This window comes from Ursus arctos, unplaced genomic scaffold, assembly GCF_023065955.2.
Source record: "Ursus arctos isolate Adak ecotype North America unplaced genomic scaffold, UrsArc2.0 scaffold_8, whole genome shotgun sequence".
Classification (NCBI taxonomy): Eukaryota; Metazoa; Chordata; class Mammalia; order Carnivora; family Ursidae; genus Ursus; species Ursus arctos.
Window position 1 is genome coordinate 70,204,585 of NW_026623100.1, and position 25,049 is coordinate 70,229,633.

General features: G+C 54.4%; 1 long non-coding RNA gene across 7 annotated transcripts in view; it reads left to right on the forward strand.

The window, feature by feature from the left end:
• LOC113270305 (uncharacterized) overlaps positions 1–9,672 on the forward strand; it is a 32,301-nt gene extending 22,629 nt beyond the window's left edge. For all 7 annotated transcript variants that reach the window (XR_007190788.2, XR_008958178.1, XR_003321782.4 and 4 more), the window contains one exon: positions 177–9,672. This is a non-coding gene — a long non-coding RNA (uncharacterized LOC113270305). The remainder of the gene's footprint in view (positions 1–176) is intronic.
• Positions 9,673–25,049: the final 15,377 nt, after the last annotated feature.

Sequence of the window (25,049 nt, forward strand, 5' to 3'; positions counted from 1 at the left end):
TAGCCAGTGGTTTCCATCGGTCAGCGCAGGTCTAGAGTGACCCAGCTCAGAGGGCCCGTAGAGGTTGGCATTGTGTAGACGGGGAAAAGGTTCAGAGAGAGATCAGAATGTGAATCAGGGACAGGGTGGGACCAGAGTCTCTGGGCTCTGAGGCCAATGTTTTCTCCTCCGCATAGCACTGCCACCACGACCCCAGGCCCTGACCCTGCCTCTCTCTCCACCCGGCCCTGGATGCTATCGCTCTGTGGACAGAGGGCTCCCTGGAATCTCAGGAGGCAGCCAGGTGTGAACACTAAGCTTGGCGGTACAGGAGCCTAGCGATGTGTCCACAACCAGTCCCGGCTGGAGCTGTAGAGATGGGCCCGCTTGGAATGGACACATGGCAGGCTGTGCCCCACCATGGACAAGCAGCCTACGACACACTAGAGCACACGGTGGACTTCGACTGGGGACCACAGTCAGCATTCACCACTGTAAGTGATCAAGATTAAATGAAATCATAGGGGTGGAGCCCTGATCTCATGGGATTCGTGTCCTTATATAAAGACAGACCAGAGAACTTGCCGGCTCTCTCCACCCCTAGAGGATACAGTGAGAAAGTGGGTATCTGCAAGCCGGGAAGAGGGCCCTTACCAGAAACCGGCCCTGCCAGGCCTTGTTCAGGGCAGGCAAAAACGTGAGGAAATAAACCGTGGCCAAGCCACGCCTTCTGCGGTATTTTGTTATGGAACCCCGAGCAGACCAAACACAGGGAAACTGGTTTGACTTTTAAAAGCTAGAGGAGGAAAAATACAAATAATAAAAATAAATAGAAGTTGGAGGAGAACCAGCTACATCTCGTGAGTACTGTTGTCTGCCTCGTCCAGGAAGCTGGGGGACCCTGGGACAGAGCCCATCCTTCCGCTCCACAGTGCAGCAGTGACTGGCCAGGGGGACCCCATCGGCCTCTAACCCCATAGCTGAGAACTTTGCAAGATTCAAAAGGATTTGGGGACCTGATCCTTAATGGCAAGGGTTATCAGTGTGTGGGACAGGGACGTTTCTGGGGGAGCACAAGAGATTTCAAAGGTGGGTGCCATCTTCCTGGAGAGGAGAAAAAGGGGTAGGGAGAGGGATGAGGAAGGGCTTCAGAGAACCCTAAGGTCTGGACCCAAGCAGGTCTGGCCTCAAAGCCCATAGTGCCCCCTCAACCCCCCAAACCCTTTCTGAGAGCCTTGTGGGCCCCACTAAAGAGACTGGATTTGATGCCACAGGCCTGGGGTTTGACAGGAGAATTGCAGACAAGCAGGTTTCTGTGATAGTGTTGATGTTCCAGAAAGATCACTCTGCCGTTCGTGTTTACAGTAGACTGTAGGAGAGGCTAGGGGTGTAGGACCAATTAAGAGGCAACAGGTGAAAAGTTGAAGGGCTTGGATAGGGTCACTGGCAACGGGGTAGAGAGGAGAAAAAAGAGTAGAGATCAGAAGGAAATGGAATTAGCAGAGCCAATTCCAGAATTCGTGGAACTCCATAGGAAGCATGGAGGAGATAAGGAGGGAGGAGGAGGGCAGAGCTGAAGGTGGTCCCTAGGTTGTGGCTTGGACTCTGGGTACCAATGGCAGGCACCACTCAGAAGGATGAGACACGGCACGGTGCAGGGCAGGGGAGGATGAGCTCAGCTCTAGAAGGACGAGTTTGAGGCCTCTGGGCAGTCAGAGGTGTCCCGAGGGCAGGAGCTGGAGCCCCCAGAGTGCGGGCTGGGGCCCCCAGCGCTGCGCACGTCTGCTGTCTTTAACAGCGTTCACTGGGGTTCCCGGGGGCCCTGCCCGTAGCAAGGGGTGATGTTGTGCAAGCTGACCGCCGTCCTAAGCACCTCTGCGCTCCAGGTGCGCCCGTGTCTGCCGCTTCCAAAGACCCGGGGAGGCGCCCCCTCCCTGTGCCTCTGGCTGCCCCAAGCCTGCCTGGTGCCTCCTGGTCCGGTGGCCGGAAGGAGGGAGGAATGAGGCCAACGCGGCGAGTCCTGGCAGCACAAGTTCTGCCTCTGTAGAAGCCTCTTCAGCACCTCCACGTGCAGTGAAGAGAGACTCTCCACACACAAATAGACTATTTCTGGAACTAGAGAAAGAGCAAAGTGGTGGGGTGTCAAGGATCAAAGGAGAGACAGGCCCGGTTACCAGCAGCCCCAAGGGCTGGAGAGCAGGCCGGCCAGGACCACGGAAGCAGCTCTGCTCCCTGTCAGGGGGGCCTCACCAGGGCCACTGCGGTCCTCCGATGGACTGCCTGAGAGGTGGTGAGCTCCCCGTCAGGCTGGGAGCCCAGGCGGGGCCTGGAGGGCAACCGTGAGAGAGACTGCAAAGGAGCTCCCAGCCTTCAAAAGAGGGCAGGACAAAATCTCTCGCCCCTTATTTTCCCAGATTGAATCATCCTGTGAACCTCATTTCTCCAGAGGAGTTGGGAAGCAGTTTCTCCTTTTCACATGCATTTGCCTTCCTCAGGATCCCTCCTTTCCTATCCCAGCCCCCCCCCCCCCCGTGCTAATCAATAACGGCGTTCATGTGCAGTTACCTGCAGGTGTCCCTGCAAGTGAGTCACTGCCAGGTGAGGCCTGCGGCTTAGTGGGTCCATAGGCCAGGGCTTCCAGAACCCTGGTGGGCGTAAGAATGATTGGGGATCGGATCCAGCTGGTCCAGGGCGGGGCCTCAGGTTCTGCATTTATAGCAAGCTCCCAGCTGCCACTGGTCCTGACAGGGGCCGCCCGTGCAGAAACAACGCTGTAGCCGCCAGCGAGAGCCATCCAGATTCTACGACGGGAGTCGGTGGAGGGGTGGGGGGAATGCTAAGAAGGCTCCAGTGCAGGAATCTCAAAAGAATGGACTCTTCTTTCTAGAGCAGAACTAAGTCCATCCCTCCACTCTCCATCTTGGGGGCCTATCCCAGTCCCCCCTGCTTGAGAAGCATGAACCCGCTATAGGAAGATAGCTTCATCATGGCTTTGTGCCACCTCCCCCCAACCCCACCTGTCCCTGCTGAACTGCTTAGGCCTGAAGGGGTTCTTTACTCGATTCGTGGGGCGGCTGGGGCCCCATCTCCACCAGGGGCCAGCCCAGCCGGGACCCTAGACGGGAGCTTTCTTCCTCCCCACCCTCAGCTGGCTGCTAGCCACAAGGGCAGCACACTGCTGGGCCCCTCCCTGGGAACCAAGAGGCCTCAGCCTCTGATCCTTCCCCCTCTGGGCCTCTGTTTCCCTGTCTATAATGGGGGGGGGGAGGTGAATGAAGGCTCTCTTGGAGGCTCTGCACCTACCAATTCAGGCTTGTGGGGCTCAGAGCAGATGGGGATGGGGCCTTGCTGGAGAGGGGGCTAGAGGAAGTGGCCTGGGCCGTCGGGGCAGGGCAGGCTGGCTCCGTTAGGGACGCACACGCCTTTGCAGGCTCTCTCTGCATTGAGGCTTCTCAGATATTTTTAGGAAGGTTGGCGCCTCTTGGGCTGTGATTCATTAATGCAGCTGACAGAGCTCAGCATCTTTTGAAATCACAGTAGAAAGCTGAGAAGGTTCCCCAGTGCTGCTGCGTGTGTGTTGAAGAGAGGAGGGGTCACGGTCCTGGTGTTTCTACCTGGAGCTGTGTGTCAGGGAACAGGGAGGGTAGAAGGCACAGGGGAGTCAAAGAAGGGCCTTGGTTTAGGGCAGCTCCCAGCCTAGAATGGGGAGAAAGCCAAGAAAACAAACGACAGGGGGCACCTGGGTGGCTGTTAAGCATCTGCCTTCAGCTCAGGTCATGATCCCAGGGTCCTGGGATTGAGCCTCCATCAGCTTCCCTGTTTAGTGCAGAGTCTCCTTCTCCCTCTGCCCTTCCACTCCACTCAGCGCGCGCTTGCTCTTTCTCTCTCTCTCTCAAATACATGAAATCTTAAAAAGGGGGGGGGGCACCTGGGTGGCTCATGGGTTAAGTGTCTGCCTTCGGCTCAGGTCATGATCCCAGGGTTCTGGGATCCAGCCCCAGGCTCCCTGCTCAGTGGGGAGCCTGCTTTTCCCTCTCCCTCTGCTTCCCCCCTCCCCGCCGCTTGTCCTCCCTCTTTCTCTCTCTGTCAAATGAATAAAATCTTGAAAAGAAAAGGAAGGGAAGGAAAAGGCAGGCATACAACACTGAGCTTAGTGGGACATTGGGCGCAAACGCGGATGTGGGGGGAATGGAGGAAGAGTTCGCGCTGCAGGCCCATGAGTGGCTCCGGGTGGATCTCAATCTGTGAGGGGGCGCATGTTGGGAGTGGGCGGGGGTACCCCGGAGAGCAAGGAGCAGGCAGGAACACTGGCTGAAGCCCGGGGTGCTGGGCTGCGGAGAAGGAGAGGAGGCCACGGGGGGCCACAGGCCACCTTAGAAAGCTGGAACCATGTCCCGTAGGCAGGGGGTTTTAAGTACAGGAGATAAGCCATCAGATTTCTTGGCCACTTTGGGCACCTGGGTGGCTCAGTGGGTTAAGTGTCTGCCTTCGGCTCAGGTCATGATCTCAGGGTCTCAGGATTGAGCCCTGAATCAGGCTCCCGACTCCGCGGGGAGCCTGCTTCTTGTTTCTCTCTGACCCTCCTCCCTGCTTGTGCTCTGTCTCAAATAAATTTAAAAATAGTTTTTAAAGATTTCTGGGCCACTTTAGGGTAAATGTGGAGAACGGGTTCCAGGGGGAGACTCCAACTAGGCGTTCTCAGGTTTGCAAGGAAGAAAGGCGCTGTGAACCCACCTGCCCAGGCACTTCCTAAGCTTTGCGGGTGTGGGAGGACGCTGGGCAGACTTCTAGGCACACTGAAGTGAGTTCATGCTCATGTGAATGTGTGCTGGGAGTGTATCAAACTGTAGGGATGCATATCTGAGGATAGAAGTGGCAGGAGACCATTCTCTACGGATCTCAGGTTTCTGCCATCTTGCAAAGTGAGCGCCAATACCCTTTGCTCTGGATTTTTTTTTTTTTAAGATTTAGAGGTGGGGAGGGGCATAAGGGACAGGAAGAGAGAGAATCTCAAGCCGACTCCCTGCTGAGCACAGAGCCCCACGTGGGGCTCGATCCCACAACCCCGAGAGCATGACCCGAGCAGCAACCAAGAGTCCTACATTCAACCCACTGTGTCACCCAGGAGCCCCCCGTTTTATCTTTTCAAGGATATTGTAGAGCAAACAGTCTTGGTAGATGGAATTCACATCTCCCTCCTGAGCAAAGGCCAGGCGCACTTCGCGCTTACCGTAAGACGCAGGCACCCTGGGCTCAGAGTTCCTCCCTCTAGTGCAACCCACAGCACGTGGGGTGTCATTTGATCCTCTTCGCATCACCCTGTGGGCACTAGGGCTCAGAGAACTGGCACCGAAGTTCTGTGACTCTGGCGACTGTGATCACTGTGAGAAATAACCCATCCTGCCCCCCTGACTCCGGAAGCTTGTGCTTTCGACCAACATGCACAAACCCCGGACGGGCCAACCCACTAACCAGCTAGTAGAGAAAACCCCAGCCCTTCCATAATTGACGAGATGTTTGTAAATGCGTGTGTTTCAGCGAGGCTGGCTTTGACCACATCGGTATGGACGTGTGAGAATTAGAGGGCTGTGGTGTCTGAGGAAAGGGGTTCCAGAGCTTATATATACTGGGAAACCAGCTTTTGGGTGTTGGAGTCTATACGGGAAAATGAGGAGCATATATTTAATATGGGCTACCCCAGCTCTCCTCGTTGAGCCATAGGAAGGAGATGGAGAATTAGGAACATGGAGAGGCAGATGTCCCCCCTCCACCTACCCACCTGCCACCTAGGCTTCTGGGGGCCCCCGAGGGAATACTGCGTTTCCCCTGGGACGGCTGCAGAAATACAGGAATAAGTCGTCGAGAAGGGGCCCCTGCTTTGTGGGATGGGTTCTTTCTCCCCACCCCATCTTAACCTCCCCGACCTCTGCAAGCTCTATCCACACCTGGCCCACCCCGGTCAATTAAGTCAGACTCTGGGCCATAAGCCCCAGCACTGGTTTTTAAAAATCTCCCTGGGTATCTCTTCTCTAGCAGCAAAGCTTAAGAACCTCTCCTTTAAGGTGCCTATTATCTCTTTCCAGCAAAGAAAACAGGATAGGGCATTTACCAATTAACTCTCATATCATGTGGTTCCAACAGGAGCCTGAGTCCATCCCCACAGGATACCACTTCAGCCCCCCCTCCTGTTTCCAATTATTTTGTTTGCATCTCTCCACACATTTGGCCTGGTGAAGAGGGAGGTTGGGTGGAAAAAGAACACCTGAGGATGTACTGTTTCGAGCACAGCGCTGGGTGCTTTCCCAGCATTAACTTCTCTGCCCCCTCAAATACTGCCCGGTGGTGGGTGTTGTCATCCCCACTTGAGAGAGCCGAGGACCAGAGGAGCTCGGCAATGGGTCCAAGTTAATGCAGAGAAGGCAGCGCCCAGCCTGGCTTGGCGGGGAGGAGGGACAACACGCGAAGTGGGAAGAGAATCGTTGATGTCGGGAGGTACGGAGTATGCTATGGTTAAAATCTGCAAAAGCGCCAAGAAGGCTTTTCGGAGGGGAATTGGCAGGAGGAGGGTGGGTAAGTGTTTTGAGAGGTAGGCTAGCCGGAGCCCCAAACCTTGTAATGGAATGCGCCAGAAGCCTTCCAGGCTGTATCACAACCACATTTATATTCGTCTGCATCATCTAGAGATCAAACTACCCCCCAATCCCATATCCGCAACCACCCCTGAAATCCATGGATGGGTCTCTGCTGGCAGCTCAGCCTCAACAGCCACGGAGGGGGCCTCGCAGGCCCACGATGGCCTCATTACCTTCTCTGGCTTCTCTCAACCCGTCTTATTAACATTCAGGCAGCTCCTCACACATTCATCGAAGGCCACAGAGGAGTTGAGATCTGATCTAGCCTGGCTGAGCCATATTAAAATCAATTAAAAATGAGAGATAAGCCCCTTCTTTCCGATTGGAAAAAATCCGCGGGAGCAAGAGAAAGACACACACAGCCCATCGATCATCCAAGACTCTGCCTTCCTTGACTTGCTGGCTTGCTTGCTTTTCTTTCTTTTTTTTTTATCAGCTGCCGAGGAGCTGGCTGAGCAGGGGGGCAGCTCCCAGGCCGGATCTCGGCTGCCCGCACAACGTGCCTGCTATCCTGTGGCATTGCCCACCTGGCCAGCCTGGCAGTCTGACCACATTTGGAGGGAGCAGAGGTACCCAGGGGAGAGTGCAGAGCCTGGCCTTTGAGCCCCAGAGATCAGGCACAGACGCCCCTTTCACTCCCAGGCCCAGAAGGTAGACTTCAGGAAGACCATGGATTCCAGGCTGGCTCAGCTGTCTGTAGGGAACTGGGCAGGAGGAGGCTTCTTTCTTGTTTCTTCTTGGAGAATTTTTACCACTGTGATAATTCCTGTGAAGTTGCATTCCCTGATTTTCCAAGCAAAAGGGTGTGTGCGTGTCTGTGTGTGTGTGCGCGCGTGTTCACATGCGACGTGCTGGGGCCTGAGCCACAGAGCCTAGTACACCAGCGGGCACTGAGTAAACATTCGTCAGATGAATGGAAACAATGAGGCCACAATGCCTCTGCCACCCGCCAGCCATAAGCAATCAATCCAACAGCATTTGGGGCCAGTTTTGGAATATCCGATCTTATTAGCTGAGCTTTGTGCATTTAGTTCCTTAACTGGTGACCAAGTCTTCACTAGGTGCTGTAACACATTGAGAAAGTGTTCATATAGGCACACGTGGCCCCAGCACAGTGTCATGCCAGGATGGCAGGCTCCCTGGAGCAGGTGGCCTTGACCTTCGTCTGTCGGCATGAGTGGCCTTGGTTAGGCAAGGCTGGAGGGGAGAGCGTAAATGATCTTAATTATCTGGGAAGGGAGTCTGGGCTTCCTCTGTGGGGGGGGCCTCCTGTTTATACCACAGGCAGCCCATCCACATGCAAATAACAATTTCATACTCTGACCCTAGAGTGTAGGTTTAATGAACAATGAGTGAGAGTGTCCAGATCCAGAGCCACTGGGGTTGTACGGGGTGTTCCAACATAGAGGCAGTGACTGGATTGGATTCAGAATACAATTCTTAGCAATTTATGAAGATACTCCAGTGCATAATTGTTTCAAGTAATTGGAGCACTTTGCAGCTCATTGGGTTAGGTGCTTAACCTGTAGTGTGAGCTGTTAAATTATAATCACAAAGGGTGAGGCCTCAGTAATGATGCCTTTGGACCAAGGATGTCTGCTGACTTACCCCCAAAAAACATACAGTGCATTTCTTTGTAGGATAGGGGGTTTTCTCTGCTTCTCACGGTGCAAGTGTGTGAAGATCTAGCAAGCTGGAAAGTGATTGTCTGTTAAGGGATTATTTGTTGTTGTGTGGTTCAGAGAAAACTATCATTGGCTGAGGGGCTCAGGCTTCCAGCCAGTGCAGGATGTTTCAAATGCTAGGCCAGTGGTAAAGAAGAACCGCCTTAATCACCAGCTCTGAGACTGGGAGTCTGAGTGTGGGGTCCTTAAACCAACTCACTTTGTGACTTTGAAGCCCAGATCACTTTGTTCATTTCGTTTATTCGTTCAACAAATATTTACTGAGTGCTTTCTTTCGAGGCCTTTGGAAGGGGTAGTCTTAAAAATATTTAACCACTAGGATGGTACTGGAGAAGCACTCAGAATGAAGAACTGACCAATGAGAATGGACACTGTCTATAAACAGCCAACATTTTCTGATTCCCACAGGCTAGAACTCAGCCCTGGAGCTGATAGGAGGGGTCAGGGGGGCTCCCCAGATGAGATGCTTCTAAGCTGAATCTTGCAGGACAAGAGGAAGCAAGGAAGGAGGCAGGCATTTCGGGCACAAGTGGGGTGCAGGGCGGACATCACAGACAAAAAGTCAAAGCAAGAGAGATCCTGGGATTTCAGGAACCTTCCAGTAGCTGATGGAGGCTGGTGGGAAGTGGTGATGCTGGGAGGGACCAGACCTCGGAGGACCTTGCATGATTTAATAATACTTTAGGATTTAATTTTGCAAGTCGATTTGGAACAGTTGAAGGATTTCTGATCGGGGAGAAATAGGACAAAAGTGTTTTTAGGAAGATCAATGCCTATATTAACAGGTGAAAATAAGGGGACAGAGAGGTGACCAGAAACTCTCCAAGTGAGAGAAGATGAGCTAGGGTTTAGAAAAGAGTTGCTCTTATGTACACCCTCTGTTTATAGGGGTATAGGTCCTCCTAACGTCTGCCTTTGCAGGGCATTTTCAGCCTACGAACAAGAAGTGATGCTTTGGTTTATGTTACAGCCCAGGTCAACAGTCATGAACGCCATGGATGGGGGTGTAGGTGGGCTTTCCCTGATTACTACAGCCATTCATGTCCAAAGGACATATTTCCAACATACGTGTACTGTCCTGGACAGCTTGTTAATGACTCAGCTACCAATGAAAGAGGGGCCTCTTTGCTCCACATCAGGCGTTCTCAAACTTTTTGGTCTCTGGACCCCTATTTTATATTCTTAAAAATTATTGAAGGACCCATAAGAGCCTCTATGTAGATGGGTGACAGCTATCAATATTTACCATATTAGAAATTAAAGCTAAGAAATTTTTAAGTTGTGTATTTAAAAACAATAATGTATTATATGCTGGCATGTTTATTTTTGGGAAAATAACTCTATTTTCCAAAATAAAAATAACTAGTGACAAAGGTGGAATAGTCTTTAGTGTCTGGTGTGATAGGGAGATGATTCTATCTGCTTCTACATTCAATCTCCTGCAAAATGATGTACCACATGGATTCTGGAATATTCCACTTTATTAGAAAGAATGACAGTGAAAAAAGACAAAGAATGTCTTAGTACAGGTATGAAAATAGATTTTTAGCCCTGAATACCCTGAAAAAATGTCAGCGCCTCAAGGGGGCCATGGCTCTAGACCTTGTCCTGACAGACCTGCCCTTTGGAAGGAACCAAACCAATCTTCTAGCTCCTCACTGTCTCCTGCAAGAGTGCCATCTGCTCCCCTAGACTGTGAGCTCTGATAGGGGCCACGCCCAGAGGCCGGGGGTGGATGGAACTATGTCCTTGAGACTGCTGGGCACTTCTCGGACAGAATGTCAGGGTCACACAGTGCCCCCACCCCCATGAAGTGTACTTGTCTGGGTCTCTCAGACCAGTTCAATCCCCAGATCATCCACGGTTGTATGACCTAGAACTCCTCCCAGGCACCCCGCTGCCCTTTACCCCCATGGCCATTCCATCGCAAGTACCCCCGATTCAACCATGGATATCTCTCAATCTGTCCACCTCACTCCGCGTTCATTAACACCAACCGCTAATGGTTCGAGACACCCCATCCCCTTCCTGGGCTCCTGCCAGAGCCCCCTCTACTACAATCTGCCCACCAGGTTCCAGGGGAACTAAAAGAACCTTTGAAAACACAAACCTGAACATTTTACTCATTTTTCTAAAAACCCCTCAGGGGCGTCCGTGGCCTTTAGGCTCAGTGGTGAATCCTTCAGCTGTAGAAGGCCCTTCCTGCCTTTCTAGGCCCACTTGGTGCCTCTCTCCCTCACTGCCCTCCAAACCCTCGGCCTCCCTGATATTCCTGTGCCTCTGGCTCCCTCCCAACCCAGGGCCTCGGCTCAAGCTGCTTCTCCACCAGGAGGGCTCTGCCCCATCTTCACCTACTTGATCTGTACTTACCTCCTAGCCTCAGATCAGCCATCACTCCCTTCCAGAAGCCTTCTCTGACTTCTCCGACTAGGTCAGTGCCCCTCAGTGAAGGCATTTATAGCAACTTTCACGGTTGCCATTTTATAGCTATTGGTGTCATTAATCAATATCTAGTTCTCACCCAGACCGTGATATTCTCTGAAGACCGGTGTATCTGCTATCGTTATGCCACAGGTTTCCCCAAAACATAGCAGCTTGCAATAGCGAACACTTATTACCTCACAGTTTCTATGCGTCGTAAATCTGAGGGCACCTTAGCTGGGTGATTCTGAGTCACGCTCTCTCACGAGGTCGCAGTCAAGGTGTCAGGGTTGCCGTCCTCTGAAGGCTTGCGTGGGGCTAGAAGGTTCACTTCCAACATGGCTGTTGGGCCTCTCCATAGGGCTGAGCGCCCTCACAACATGGCATCTGGCTTCTTTCAGAGAACATATGATCCAAGAGAGTCAGGAAGAAGCTGCCATGTCTCTTACAACATTGCTGTAGACTTGCAACCCCACCATTTCCACAATATTCTATTGATGACACAGGTCAGCCCCAATCAGCGTGGGAGGGGAAATGGAAGTATGTGAATACAGGAGTCATTGGGGGCCATTTTGAAGGGCTATCTACCACAGCTGAGAATCCCATCTGTCCTTGCTCACGCTGCAGATACTGAAATAACAGGTTTTGAATGAATGAAAGAGGGGTTGACGAAGTTACCCACTCCACACAGTAAGTAAGGGTGGGTAGAGGGAACCTGCCTGCCTCCCTTAGCATTTCCAGCAAATTCTCAGGGATGATGAAGTCCCGACCTTTGCCTTGCCCCAGACCTCAAAGCCTGGGCATCTGTGTCCTGCACAGAGGGCAAGAGAACACAGGCCACAGCCCGGCCCGAAGTCAGCTGAGGCATCAGAAGTGCATTTCCTAAGGACACTCCCTGGGCGGCTGCTCATTCCTCAGACCTTTGGATCAGAGGAACAGCAATTAAGAGAATTGGAAAGTGGTGGTTTCACCTTCTTCGCATGTTCCATGTCAGCTGCCCCCAACTCGCATGTGGCAAGGGTGGGGCGAGCGGTGCAGACAGCTCTGTCAGGTGCCTATTTTTAGTGGCTCTGCTCGATGACAAAGCTCCATGGTGGCGGAGCGAGGGAAGCAGCTGACTCTCCGGCCTGCAATCTGGGTATCTCCCCGAACGTGTCTGCCACTGACCGTGGCTCTTCAATAATGCATGCGGCTATTAGCGCCAAGCTGGGGACGCCCTGCTCCCTCCTGGCGATCAAAGCTGCCGCCCGGGACCTGAGCTGCCGGTCCCATTTCACGGGGCCTTACGACTGCTTCCCCTTCATATGAGATTAGGATGGGCTGTTTCATGTCCAAGGATGAAAGCAGCAAGGATCTGGGAGAAAATCCGGCTTCCTAGAGAAATCAAAACACTTCCATTTCATTACAAATGGATGCATGACACAGCTAATAGCTCCTCGGAGAGGGAACGCTGCGGGACCAGCTGCTCCATCGGCAGCTCCTCTCAGATGCTGGGTAAAATGTGTGCGATGCAGGATTACGGATGCCACTCGATTTCCTTATGCTCGGGCCCTCTCCCAGCGCACGGGGCTCTGTCGCAAATCCTCGGGAGATGCACCTCCATCGTGCAGCATTGACGAGGGTCGGAGCAACCCCCGTGGAGGCGAGCAGGTGCTTGAGGAGGGACCCTGAGGAGGAAGGGCCCGCAGCCAGCAGCTGACATAATATTAATAGCTCCTCATTGCTGTGCGCGATCATATATCCAGCACTTTGCCTGCGGTTCCTCCAATCCCTGCAGCAGCTGGCCGGGTATTATTAGATCCCGCTACACTGAAAAACTGAGGATCGGAGAGCTTACGGGATTGCTCAAGGCCACCCAGTTAAGAGGTGCTGGAGCCCAGAGTGGCGCCCCAGCCTGTGCTCCTGCCCTGTACCAGCTGCCCCTGCAGGTTCCCTCCAGAAGCCAGGCCAGAGCCGGTGGCAAAGGGAGAGCTGCTGGAGGGGCGGGCCTTTCAGTCCCATGGGAACTGCGGAGTGTTTCGCCACAACCGCGGTGGGGGTCCCCTGGTCTGACTCCTGAGGCTTTCTGCAGTCAGACTACAGCCTTCATCCCAGCTGCCTTTCTGTGCCTAAGCCAAGGAGCTCTCTCCTTTCCAGCGCATTCGAACTGGCCTGGGTACGCTACAGCTGAGAAGCCCGTGGGTGGTCCTTTATCTTCACCGGCCTTGCTTCCATCAACTGAATTGGAGGGAACACCGCCTCCTGACTGGTGAGGCAGCACAGAAGACGATCAGGAATTTAAATGGAATCTTCCACGCTTATCCTGTACAACACACCATGTACCCACCCCGGCCCACTTGCCCTTCCTTTCCTTCCTCTGCAGGAGATTTCCCTGATCCATCTACCTCCCCAACCTGTGGAACGCTTGGGCCAAATCTCCTCCTTGAAGAAGAACCCGCCCATGTCAACATTCCCACGAGCCCGAGCCCGCAGCCCAGATGGGCTGGGCCCCCACCCGCTAATTACCTCTGGCTCGGTGAGATGAGTTCACATGGCACTAGCATGGCCAGGAGCTCTGTGGGGCAGCACGTGGGTCTTTCCCCCTCCACCTCCTGTCTGCCTTGTCCCCCAGGCCTGCCGGACCATCAAGCACAAAGCAAGCCCCAGCAGGGCTGACGGCAATTCTGCGGGCCTGCTTTCAGAATGTTGGGCGGGCTCTGGGCCCACGGGCAATCGGCTCTGTCAGTCTCCCCGCCCAGTGGACAGGGGCTCCTCCCGCAGCATCGGGGTCAGAGGCAGGGACCCTCAGATCGTGTTGGCCTCCCTGCCTGGGCCAGGCACGGAGTGTTAGGTATAGTGGGGGACTAAAAGGGAACAGGATTGAGGTCTGAAAATGTTTGAGGGTTTCCCCGGGCGCGTGAGGAGCCTCAGAGATGCCAACTGAGTGAGCAGAAGGGAAGCCCCGTGATTGGGCTCTGTCTAGGCATTTATGAAGAAGCATTTGCAAACCACAGACCTTGCGCCATGGCACAGAGCTCCCAGCCCCTGCCAGTCCCTTTGCCAGACTCCAGCTCATCTACTAAAGTCATCTTTCCGCTTTCCAGTCACCAGCCCCATGCTGAGGAAGGGATGTCGGTGTTCGTGCATCTCCTCCCGTGCCCGCTACCCTGCAGGTGCTCAGCGGGGTTCAAGTGCAGACACATCAGGACAGTCCGCGTGCATCTGACCCGGCTGCAGGCCACACAGCCCAGCAGCTCATCAGACCCCCTCTGATAGCACTTCCTGCCGCTAGGCCCTGCCTTCCTGGCATCCCATCCGAACTCTCCCCGTGGAAATGTAAACAGCTGTTGGTTAGAGAGATCCCAGAGCCCCCCTGCCCTCCTGTCCTCAGTTGGCTGGCAACTCCCTTTGGGACTGCAGTGACACCGGGCCACAGAGCAGACACCTGCCCCACCGACTGCCCCACGCCCCTCCTCACCAGTCATCAGCAGTCTGCGGTGGCTTCCTCACCCTTCCCCCTGCAGCACCCTCCCTCCGGCACCCTCTCAGCTCTGCTTCCTGTCCTTTGACACTCACCGTGTTGGGCCCAGAAGTCTCTGTGCTCACAGAGCCAGCCCAGCCGAGCGCCGTGGCCCAGTGTTCACGCGGCTCCGCCGTCCACTCCCGGCTGGCTCCCCTGCCCCTCAGACCTCTGTGCGTATCCAGCTCTGAACTTTTCTCCTTCCTTTCTTTTTTTCTAATTACATTTTTTATTTTGAGATAATTGTAGATTCACATGCAGTTATAAGAAATAATACAGAGAGCTCCTGTATCCTCTTTACCATCTCTCCTAATGGTGACACCTTGCAGAACCCTAGTGCCATGCCACACCGGGACATTGGAATACTGACAACACAGCCAAGATACGGAAGGTTCTGTCCCCACAAGGATCCCTCCTGGTGCCCTTTTACAGCCACCCCACCCCCTCTTTCTCCTCCCCCACCACGAGCCCAGCTTGGAGGTTTTCTAAACTCTCAGTTCAGGCCCCAGGCTCCTACACCCCACTCCTGGTCCCTGCACCTTTCCCTGGGCCTCAGTTTCCTCACTCATGCAGGGGAGCAAGAGTCAGGGTTCTCTAGAGCCTCATCACTGCCCACGGAAGGAATGGTCATTTCAAATTCTCTATGCTCTAGGCTCCCAGTAGTCCCCACTCTGGGGCAGCACGCTGTCATCCGGTGGGAGCAAGACTTACCCTGTCAGAGCCCTCCTCCCTCGGTTCTCCCCACTCTCTCACCACCTGCAGCTGGGGGTCAGGACCCAGCCCCCTATTTGCTCTTTGGAAGCTACTTGAGGATTCAAGCAAAAGTTTTGGCGGTTATCAGGGACAGCAAAAGGCTTCTGTGCTCTCCAATGCTGCTCCTCACCCGAGGAGGCCAGGCCCTGAGCCACTTTGACGGGCAGAGGGCCTTGAGTGACTAACTAGGTCTGAGGAGAGAAGTATAAACAGATGTCCCTTAACTGAATGTAAATCGTTCCTCCTGATGGACATCTTGGCTCGAGGTCGCCTCCAGCCATGACACAGGGAGGGATCTCTTGTCCGGAAGAGGACGGGAGCGATGTTAGGACAGAGCCCCATGGCGAGCCCCTCTGGTGCCCCGCGTGACTGGGTGCAGGCCTCGGCCTCCCTTCCCTGTGGAGAGGGGCTTCGGGGCGGGGCTCTCTGGAGTCCAGGCTGCCGGCTGTGTTCACTGACACACAGACAGTGCTGGCCACCCACCCATGGCTCTGGGGCAGTCACAATCTTTAGCTCTTCTTCCGGTAGTGTTCTCGAGCTTACTCTGTGCAGAGGCTGTTTGATGGTTAATGATTCCCTGCAAACCAGGCCCCCAGACCATCCAGACCGGCCTGGAGGCAAGCTGGAGCATCGGCCAGGTCAGCACCACACTCGGGCTAAGAGAGCATGGCTGGAGCGTGGCCCATACGTTCCCCACCCTGGGGCCGGGCGTGTTCTCCTGTGCTCCTGCATGGGATCCTTACCAGCTTCCTCTTCAGGTGAGGAATGCCCTCAGAGAGAAAAGGACCCGCACTCAGGAACGGGATTCAGACTGGGTCCGCTTGACACAGTCCTGGCCACATCCCACTTCGCCTCTCCTACTCCTGTTGTCAAGGACTTCCCCTGGCCTCACTCTCCTTCCAAAACTCGAGATAAAAAAAGTCATTCTTTCAAGTCTCAGTCAAATGCCCCTTCCTCCAGGAAGCCTGCCCAGTCCACACAGCTGGGCCAAACCTCTCTTTCCTCACCATGTAACCTTAGGTGCCTTTTCTGGCTCTTTCACACTTGTTGTTTCAGAGTTACTCACACTCTTGACTTTGCCACCTTGAGTTCCTAAGGGGGCCACGGACAGCAGACAGCGTCTGAGTCTCACTGCCCCAGGCCCCTCCCCACAAACACTTTCCAAAGAAATAAGCAAGGAATAAGCAATAGTCTGATTCACACTTCCCCAAAGCCAAAGACCATGCATTCAAGGTTAGGGACTTTAAACCGTGATCCCCCTAGCCTCCAGAGAGACTCCAGCAGAGGTAATGCTGGATGGAATTCCTTGAGAAGGGAGTAGAACGCACGACACAGGTGTCTTTATCAACAAAGGACTCTGGAGCCAGAAAGGCAGCTGAGAGGCGGGGAGGATGGCCCCAGGTCACTGCAACACTCATGACAGCCGTGGACCCTGCGAGCCGCCCCTCCCTGACGGCTCCCAGACCGCTCTCGGCTCAGGGCAGGAACCAAGGAGGTTGTCTCCCGCAGACCCCCTTGTCTTCTGCCAGAGTCCAGTTTCCAAGAGTGAGCTAATCAAGAGCTTTCTGGGATTTCTAAGAATAACTGTGGTGGGCGTGGTCACTGCTTTCTAGATCACTCAATGTTTTACTGGAAACACTCCGGTTTTTTTGTACAGTCACAGCCAACACCCACAGCCTTAATCACAGAACGTTCTGGGCTCACCCCCTTTTCTGGGCTGGGGGAGCAGAGCTCAGAGTAGAGGCTGTACCCAGAGCAGCAAGGCAGGTCTGCGCCTGGACTGGGGCCTTGTGCTGTAGGGCCTGCCTTTCCGAGAAGAGGCTCAGTGAAGAGCAGCAGTGTCCTGGGCTGGCCTGGACTCCAGCGGGGACCTCCCACATGCGGTCCACTTGTCTATGCCCAGGATCCTCAAAGAAGCTCGGCCTGGCCCTGCGCTCCCTTACGTGCAGAGGCCTGAGCCCAGTGCCTGTCATGGTGGGGGCCAGACGACGTGAAGACCACCCAGGTTCTCTGGGGGCTCCTTGCTACAGGGAGTGTCTGCCAGCGGGGCAGAGGTGTGGGAAGACCAAAGCAGGGCCTGGGAAGATGGCAGGATGGGAGGGGGACAGAATCCAGGGCAGACATCTTCCAGGATGTCTGTGGTCCCTCCAACGGCAAAATAGTGACCAAGGAAGTCACATTATGCAGTGTGAGGGCTGCCGGACCCCCATCCCGGGCCTGGCTCAGGTAGAGGCAGGACAACACAGCAGGCTGGTCCCTGTGTCCTGTGCCCTGAGGCTCCCTGCAGCCATCACCTGGGAAGCTCCCGACTGAAAGGCAGCCTTCCACCCTCCCAGTTCGAGAACTAGAGGACACATTGGGCGGGGCCATTGGAAAAGTGAGAGCTACCAGCCCAGGGCAGTGGCTCCTCTCTGCCCACCCTGGGGCTTGGGGCCCTGTTCCAGGAGGCATTTCAGGCCTTCAGGGACCCACTGAGGCAGGGGCATAGCCAGATACCTGGGCAGGAGGGCAGAGCGCTCTTTTCTTTTTTTTAAATGTTTTTTAAGATTTTATTTTTAAGTAATCTCTATACCCAGTCTGGGGCTCAGACTGACAACCCCGAAATCCGGAGTCGGAGTTTCCACGGACTCAGCCACCCAGGTGCCCCGGGGACAGAGCACTCTAGATGCCTTCATGACTTAGCTGAGCCCAGGCCTGACAGAGCCCCACAAATGTCTCGGCCTATGTAATTCCTTCCCCAGATCTCCTGGTGCCAGGCCCTGGGCTGGGCTCTTGGGGAGACAGAAAGGCAGTCTGACAGCCCTGTGGGACCTGAGTGTGAGAACAAATCAGTGACTCCTGATAGGCCAGTGGCAAACGCCGTGAGAAATCAGGATGGAGTTTGATGTGGACCTTAAAAACTGAATTGGGGCGTCTGGGTGGCTCAGTCAGTTAAGCAGCTGCCTTGGGCTCTGGTCACGATCCTGGGATTGAGTCCCACGTTCAGGCTCCCTGCTCAGTGGAGAGTCGGCTTCTCAATTTGCCCCTTCCCCCTCTCATGCTCACTCTCATTCTTTCTTTCACAAAAATATATAAATTAAAAATCTTTAAAAACAAGAAAGAAAGAAAGAAAGAAAGAAAGAAAAACTGAATTTGAATATCATGAAGACAATAGCAAAGAATAAGCAATAGGCCCTGAGCCTGGCACTCTGGGGGGCAGGGCTGGCGTATCTGGTCAGCAGTGACTGTGGAGGAGAAGCCGGCCAGTAAAGGAGGCTGGAGGCAGCTGAGAAAGACCCAGGTGCTGGATTACAGAGCTGCAATTCATTCTTTAAGCCGCCAAAATGGTGTGAACAGAGCTGCCTTCAGGAAGACGCCCCTGGTGTGGGGTCTGGATGGAGCCAGGGCAGCACCAGAATGGGGCCCCAGCCCTTTGTCTTCAGCTTGTGGCTGGAGGAGGGGGTAGCCAGACAAAGGCCTCAACTGCCTGCTGGACCCACCCAACTCCGCGGGTTCCCAAGCCCCCCTCCAATGCTGGCTGGCGAAGGCCCTGCTCTCGCCCAGGGAAGACACAAAGGCCCCTGTTGGAGAACAGGGAACACCAGAAAAGCAGCAAAACTCACAGACCAGCGGCTGTGGGGGCTCGGGCACTGGGAGTGCGCCCACCTCTTGCCTGCGTCTGTCTTTCTCTGGCCCACCTCCACAGACTTGGCGCCCGATCCTTCCGGGAGCTGAGAGCCAGCTCTGGCCACCCTGGCCTCTCCTGGGCACAGCCAGCGGCCCAGGACCACACCGGGCCCCAGCTCTCCTGGCTAGTCCAGGTCCGGCTTTTGTTTTGTTTTGTTTTTCTTTTCTTTTTTTTTACTTTTTATTTGGAATAATTTTAGATTTACAGACAAGTTGCAAAGAGAGTACAGAGAGTTCCCGCACACCATCACCCAGCCTCCTCTAATGTTAACATCTTACATAACCGTGGAACATTTGTCACAAGTAAGAAATTAACATTGGGACAATATTAACAAAACTATAAACTCATCGAATTTCACCAATTTTTCCTTAATAAACATGAACGGTCCTTTTCTTCCGTTCAGGATCTGATTGCCTTTGCTTCCCCAGTCTCCTTCCGCCTCCGACGGTCTCAGTCATTCCTTGTTTTCTATGACCCTGACAATTTTTCTTTTTTGCTTTCTTAAAGCTGTGGTAAACTACATGTAATCCAACGTAAGATGTGCCGTTTTGGCTGTAAATGTTCAGTGGCATTAATTACATTCACAGTGCTGTGCAACCATCACCACTATCAATGTCCGAACACTGATGAGATGAAAACGTTCATCTCCCAAACAGAAACTTGGAAACCATGAAGCGATAACCCCCCACTCCCCTCTCCCAAACCCCCTTGAGAGGCTCTGAGGGCCCCCCCAACCCAGCCTCATGCCCAGGAAAGAGGCCTTGTTGTTCCTGACCAGAACTAGTCCTTCTAGACCCCAGAACTGCACAAAAAGTCCTGTGGAGGTGGCCCTTTCGTGGTGCCCATGGTGGACGTGCGTCCTGGATCCGTAGTAAATTGTGTGCTTGCAAAGGATGGAGAGGAGTAGTCAAATACCCCCGTCTGCCCCTCTTCTTCTCTGGCTCGCTAACAAAGGCCGAGCTGCCTCCTTCCACAGATCCACCAAGAACCCTCTGGCTGAGGTCCGAGCTGCCTCCACTCGTGTTTCTCTTTGGGGGCCATTGTGGGGCTGTCCCAGCAAGGTACCCCACGCAAAGTTTCCACTGCCCCAGCAGCCTCAGCGGCTATGCAAGGGGAAGCATCACGACTACGGCCCTGACTTTGGGTTGCCCTCCTCAGCAGGCGGGCCCCCTGGTGTAACTCCACGGACAGGGGTGTGTTGAACAGGGGATAGCCTAAAATCCAGACGTGTGCCAGGGCCCAGTGCCACCCAGACCACCTTCTGCCACCTTATAACACACCTAGATCATCAGCGTGCCTGGCTTCCTGCCCTAGACGCCATGCTCGGAACCTGGCTTGTCGTTGCCAGACTCCTGTCATCGGGCTCAAGCCACCTGTCCAGACACTCGTGCTCTCCCACCAGACATGCTTACTGCCCACCACACCTGCTGCTGGGCCGTCCAGCCCTGGCTCCACCTGTCTGGCTGGACTTCCTCCTGTTGCCTGCTTCTCCCCAGTCCACCAGCGCCTGGTTCTAGGTGAGGGCTCCTTGGGTTAGCCCGTTAACGCGTCTATGCCTGGCTGTCAGGGAGGAGTAGCTGCCACATCTCAAGCAGCTTGGACATGGTCAGGGGAGAGCTGACCTGGGCCTCCTCTTGCTGATCCCCAGAGCGGAGGGTATGCCATCTGCTCAGCAAGGGGAGAGCCTTCCTCCCCCGGGGTCCCCATCTGGACCCGTGGCCTCCTTGCAATGCTGTTCCTCGCTGCTGAGCGGGGCTGCCAGCTGGTCAGCCCCTCATGGTCCCTCTCAGTCACAGGGGGTTCTTTCAATATTATTCACTGAAGCCTGCCCTGGCCAGACCCCAGGGTGGCCAACAGGGACACAGAGTTCGGAAGGCTGAGTGGCCCTGGGGCTGCCTGCTGGTGGGGCCTATGCCTCAGACAGGGACATCAAGGGCCAGTGCAAGCCTGTCTCCCAGGAGCCTGCAAGTTCCCATCTTCAGAGAGATCCCAGGCAGCCTCGGCTTTCAGGCCACCATGCCCAGTGCCTGGCCTGTCGACCCTCGCGCTGAGATGACGATTCAGTGGTTCAGAGTGCAAGTTCTGGAATCAGCAACTGCTTATTTGCTACATGATCTGGGGCCAGTGACCTAACTTCTCTGATACTCAGTTCCCTCCTCTGCAAGAGGGAGATAAATATTCCTATCGATGTGGGGATCAGTGGGCTTGCTTGTAGAAGATACTTCCTCTCCTTCCTCTTAAAAAAAAAAAAAAAAAAAAAAAAAAACTTTGTAACTCCTCATAGCTTAGAGAACAGAAACGCAAACTTCTTACCAGTATATTCACAGCCTGTTTCTATCAGAACTCAAGTTCACTTTCCCAGTACAATGACCAACTCATCCCAGTTTGCCTAGAACTGGTTTTAGCACTTAAAGTCCATGTCTTGGGAGGCATCTCAATCCCAGAAAGCAGGACAGTTGGTCACCGGATTTCCCAGAGCCCTCACCCACCCAGAAAGCCCAGATTATTCATACCCCCCAAGATGGCCATCCCTTCTGACCTCTGGCCTTGACAAATGCTATTCCCTTCACCTGGAAAGCCCTTCCTCATCTTTGCCAGTTGAAAATCAATGTAGAGTTCAAGGCCAGCTCCTCCATGAGGGCTTCCCAATGCGCACATTGGAGTCGCAACCCCCCCATTCATTCCCCAGGGCTCCCTCTGTGGCCCCACCGCAGCTCTGGCTACCTCCGTCTCCTCACAGGGCAGGTGCGGCTGGCGCTACATCCCCCCACACACACACAGGTGCTCCGGAAATGCAGTACTCCGGTCACAACCTTCAGCTCGATTCACGGCTTCACCAGCCTCACGCCTTGGCCTGGCAGGTGCACTCAGTAGGAGAACCAGCGTCAGGGTGGCTCCAGTGAGCCACCTGGGCTCTGGGCAAGGGGACTGACCTCCCAGGTGGACTCCACCCTGTCCTGACCCTACCCCTCAAGGCTAAGAACCCTGGACCAGGACCAACCTCCTCTCAACAACATGCAGGCCATCCCGGCCTTATTCAAAGGGTTAGCAAGCTTCTGTTGGATACATGCTATGAGGGGAGGTGTGGCTGTCTCTTCGGGGCCCAGGGCCATCGATGCTTTCCTAGGCAAGCAGGAGAATGAATGGAGAGCAGGAGGGGGCTGGGTGAGGGCTCTGGGGAGAAACAGGGCCCTCTAGGCTCCCGGACACCAGGCAGGGTGCAGACCCCCTGGGGGAATGGCAGCACAAGAAGTTCCAGGTGAGTGTCTGGGCCTGGCTCCATCAGCAGGCCCACAGGGTCCCGGGAGGGTGCTCGCCTCTTCCTCCCGGAGTGCTGCGAACAACACTGGCTAAGCACTCTTCCAGAAGCAGTCGGTTTGGAGTGGGTGGCAGAAACTTGAGCGCTCTACTCAAATCCCAGAGCGGCCAGCCAGAGGCTAGGGACGGGTCTGGGATGACCCGAAAACAACAGTTGGGCTTTTGGGCGGGAGGGTGTGGGCGTGAAAGGAGCAGGTGTGCGAAGGGAACTCTTGATCCAAGCCAGAGGGGCAGCCCACAGCCTGGCATCCAGCAGGTCAGGGAGTGGTAGACGAGGCCAGGCCGGCACTGAGGGGAGCCGGGCAGGAGGAGAAGAGAAAGTAGGGCAGGGCAGAAGTGGCTGACCCTGATGGAGCCCAGGGACCCCTGCTTCCTTTGGGGAGATAGCCTTAACAACACACCTAAACAATGGAGGCTTCCAGCAGCCTGCAGAGAACAGGGCATGGTAACCTGGACACTGACATCCTTCTTTGATGAAGTTTGAATGGAAAGGGCCGCAGGGCTGGGGTGAGCACGGATCCCTGAGCGTGCAAAACATCAGAGGCAGTAAGCGCCACTGAGACAATGGAGGCAGCGAGCAGGCGCAGCCTATCGAGGGCAGCAGCTACCCTGGCTTTGATTCTTGGCCAGTCACTGTACTATGCACGTCACTGGCATGATTCATTCAACAAACAGACATTTCCCGGAGGCCAGCTAGGCACCAGGGATGTGGTGGTGACCGCTGTCGACATGACCACTCTGTCCTCTCACTTGTGTCTCCCGGTCACACGGGCCTGTGACACTCCCCAGCGTACAGAGGAAGGAACGGGAGCTCAGAGAGAGGCCTGGGCCCGGGGACCCTCAGCGAGGACGTGGCAGAGAGACTCCTTCCTGCCCCGATGCCAGGCAGTCCTGACTGGGCTCCACCTCCCACCCTCCAGGGCCTGTCAACCCCCGACCCAGCTTCCAAGGTTCTGGGGACCCTCCTCAGAACTCCAATGATGTCAAGGCCCATGCTGGGCCATTTCCCTGCAGTTTCTGGGGAGATGTGAATTGCAGCAAAACTACGGCGCAGAGACAACCCCCAGCCCTGCCGACCAGCACGCCACCCTCACAGTATCCAACCTGGACTCCCAGCCCGGTTGCTCTTGGGGGTGTTCTAATGCGTTTTCTGTGGGTGTGTGGGAGTTAGGGAGCCGTATCACACTTTCTCCAGGGTATTTGTTGAGGGCGGAAGACCTATTCGACAGAGGGAGAAACTGAGGCCAGAAGGAGAACATAATTCATCAGCATCACACAGGAGGCCTGGCAGAGGCCAGAGCTGGGGGCCCCTGCTCCCAGTCCAGTGCTCACTGCGGGACACCAGGCAACCAGCCAGGAGGGTCTGTGCCCTGCTCCCTTCTCTCCTTCCAGTCCCTCGGTAACTCTGCTGGCCTGAATGGCTTTGTGTTCTGTCAACAAAGGCTCCTTCTCAGCATTCTCCACAATGGAATAACCCTGAGAAGGACTCCCAGGTGGGGTCTAAGGCAGATTCCGGGCTCCGGCTTGTATGCACTCTTGGGCCCCCCTCAGGGTGGTGCTGGGGGTCCAGTCCCCAAGCATACCCCCAAGGCGTGCCTGCTCTCACCGCAACAGCCCCAAAGAAAAGGCCCCTCCCCCCACTTTCTCCCTCTTCCCACCACTCAGAAATAAAACGAAAAAACCCTCTCATTGGCATTCATCTGAAAACAGTTCTATTTTCTGCTCTTTTCCTGTTCAGAATAAACAGCAACATAAAATTTGAACAGAAGAATGGGAGTGATTTCCACGTGGTCCCCTTCCTTGGCGAGATAAGAAATAATTAATTGCCTGGGTCCTGTGAAGGTTTTGTCCTGGAGCAGAACCTGTCTGCTTTCTCAAAGAAACATGGGCCCTGGAGAGGTCCTGAGAGCTCCTGCGTCTGTTGTTGATGCCGTGTCCCAGGAATTACGTCCTTGTTGTCCTCACTGCCTGGCAGGCTCTAGCTGGGCAGAGGCCAGTGCCTGTCGGGGGCAGGGGCTCCCAGGATTTCCACAGCACAGCTGCCCCCATCTGCCTTCGAGGTGTCCTCTGAACCCAGGGTCTGGGCTGCCCCTTGGGAACATAATGGTCTCCTCCTGTGTTGGGTCCTCACTAGGTAGGAGCGTCCCTTCCTCCTGGCAACTACTGTCCTGCCAGCCCCTACACTCCATTCACGACCAGAGAGATCTTCCTAAAAACACACATTTTATCAAGTCCCCTCCCTACTAACAGCTTTCAAGACAAAGTGCAGACTCCCAAACACCGCTTAAGAGGCACTTCATGATCTGGGCCCTGTTTAGCTTCTTATGTCAACTCTAGCTCTCCACATTCAGCTCTTTAGACCACAGTGCCTTTGCATGAACTGTTCCCTCTGCCTGGACTGCCTTTTCACTCCTCTCCCAAGAGCTGTCCCTGCACCCAGGATGCTTGTACCCTTCTCAGTCCCTGCACCTAACACAGTAGATGGCCCGTTTTTATCCTGGGACACAGCAGCTTCTCACAAATGTTCTATTTGTGATACATGGAAGTTTTAGGGTTCTATTACAAGAGCAATGTCTTTCTGAGGCCTACAACTCTGGGCTTCTTTAAGGGAAAGGATATGTTTGATGCCACTCTGGGTTCCTAGCACCTAACACGACACCTGGAACAGAGTAGGCACTCAGCAACTCTTTGTTGATGGGGAAAAAAAAAATAAGAGAATGAATGAACAAGAGAGCAGGTGCTCAGGAAATGCCTGTCTACTGAAAAACTAAAAGAATGAATGAACAGAAGTCCTGCCTGCCTGAAACACCAGTTCCTTACGTCCTTCCCGTGTCAGAGCTAGATTCATGAGCCAGACGGGTTCTGTTTCTTAAGGAGCGCTGAAGTATCTGTAGTATGTGAAGGGGACAGAGAGAATGTATACTCAGTAGCACTCTTCTGAAGAATAAAACTGCATGCGGTTAGAAGGAATGCCAGCGAGCTATGTGGGGTGAATCGAGTCACAGAAGACGGCTGTTCATTTGTCTTCGAAGGAGGCGGAGCCATTTAACTGGACAGGGTTTGATTTGTTCAGGGGCATTCGGAGGTTCAGAGTC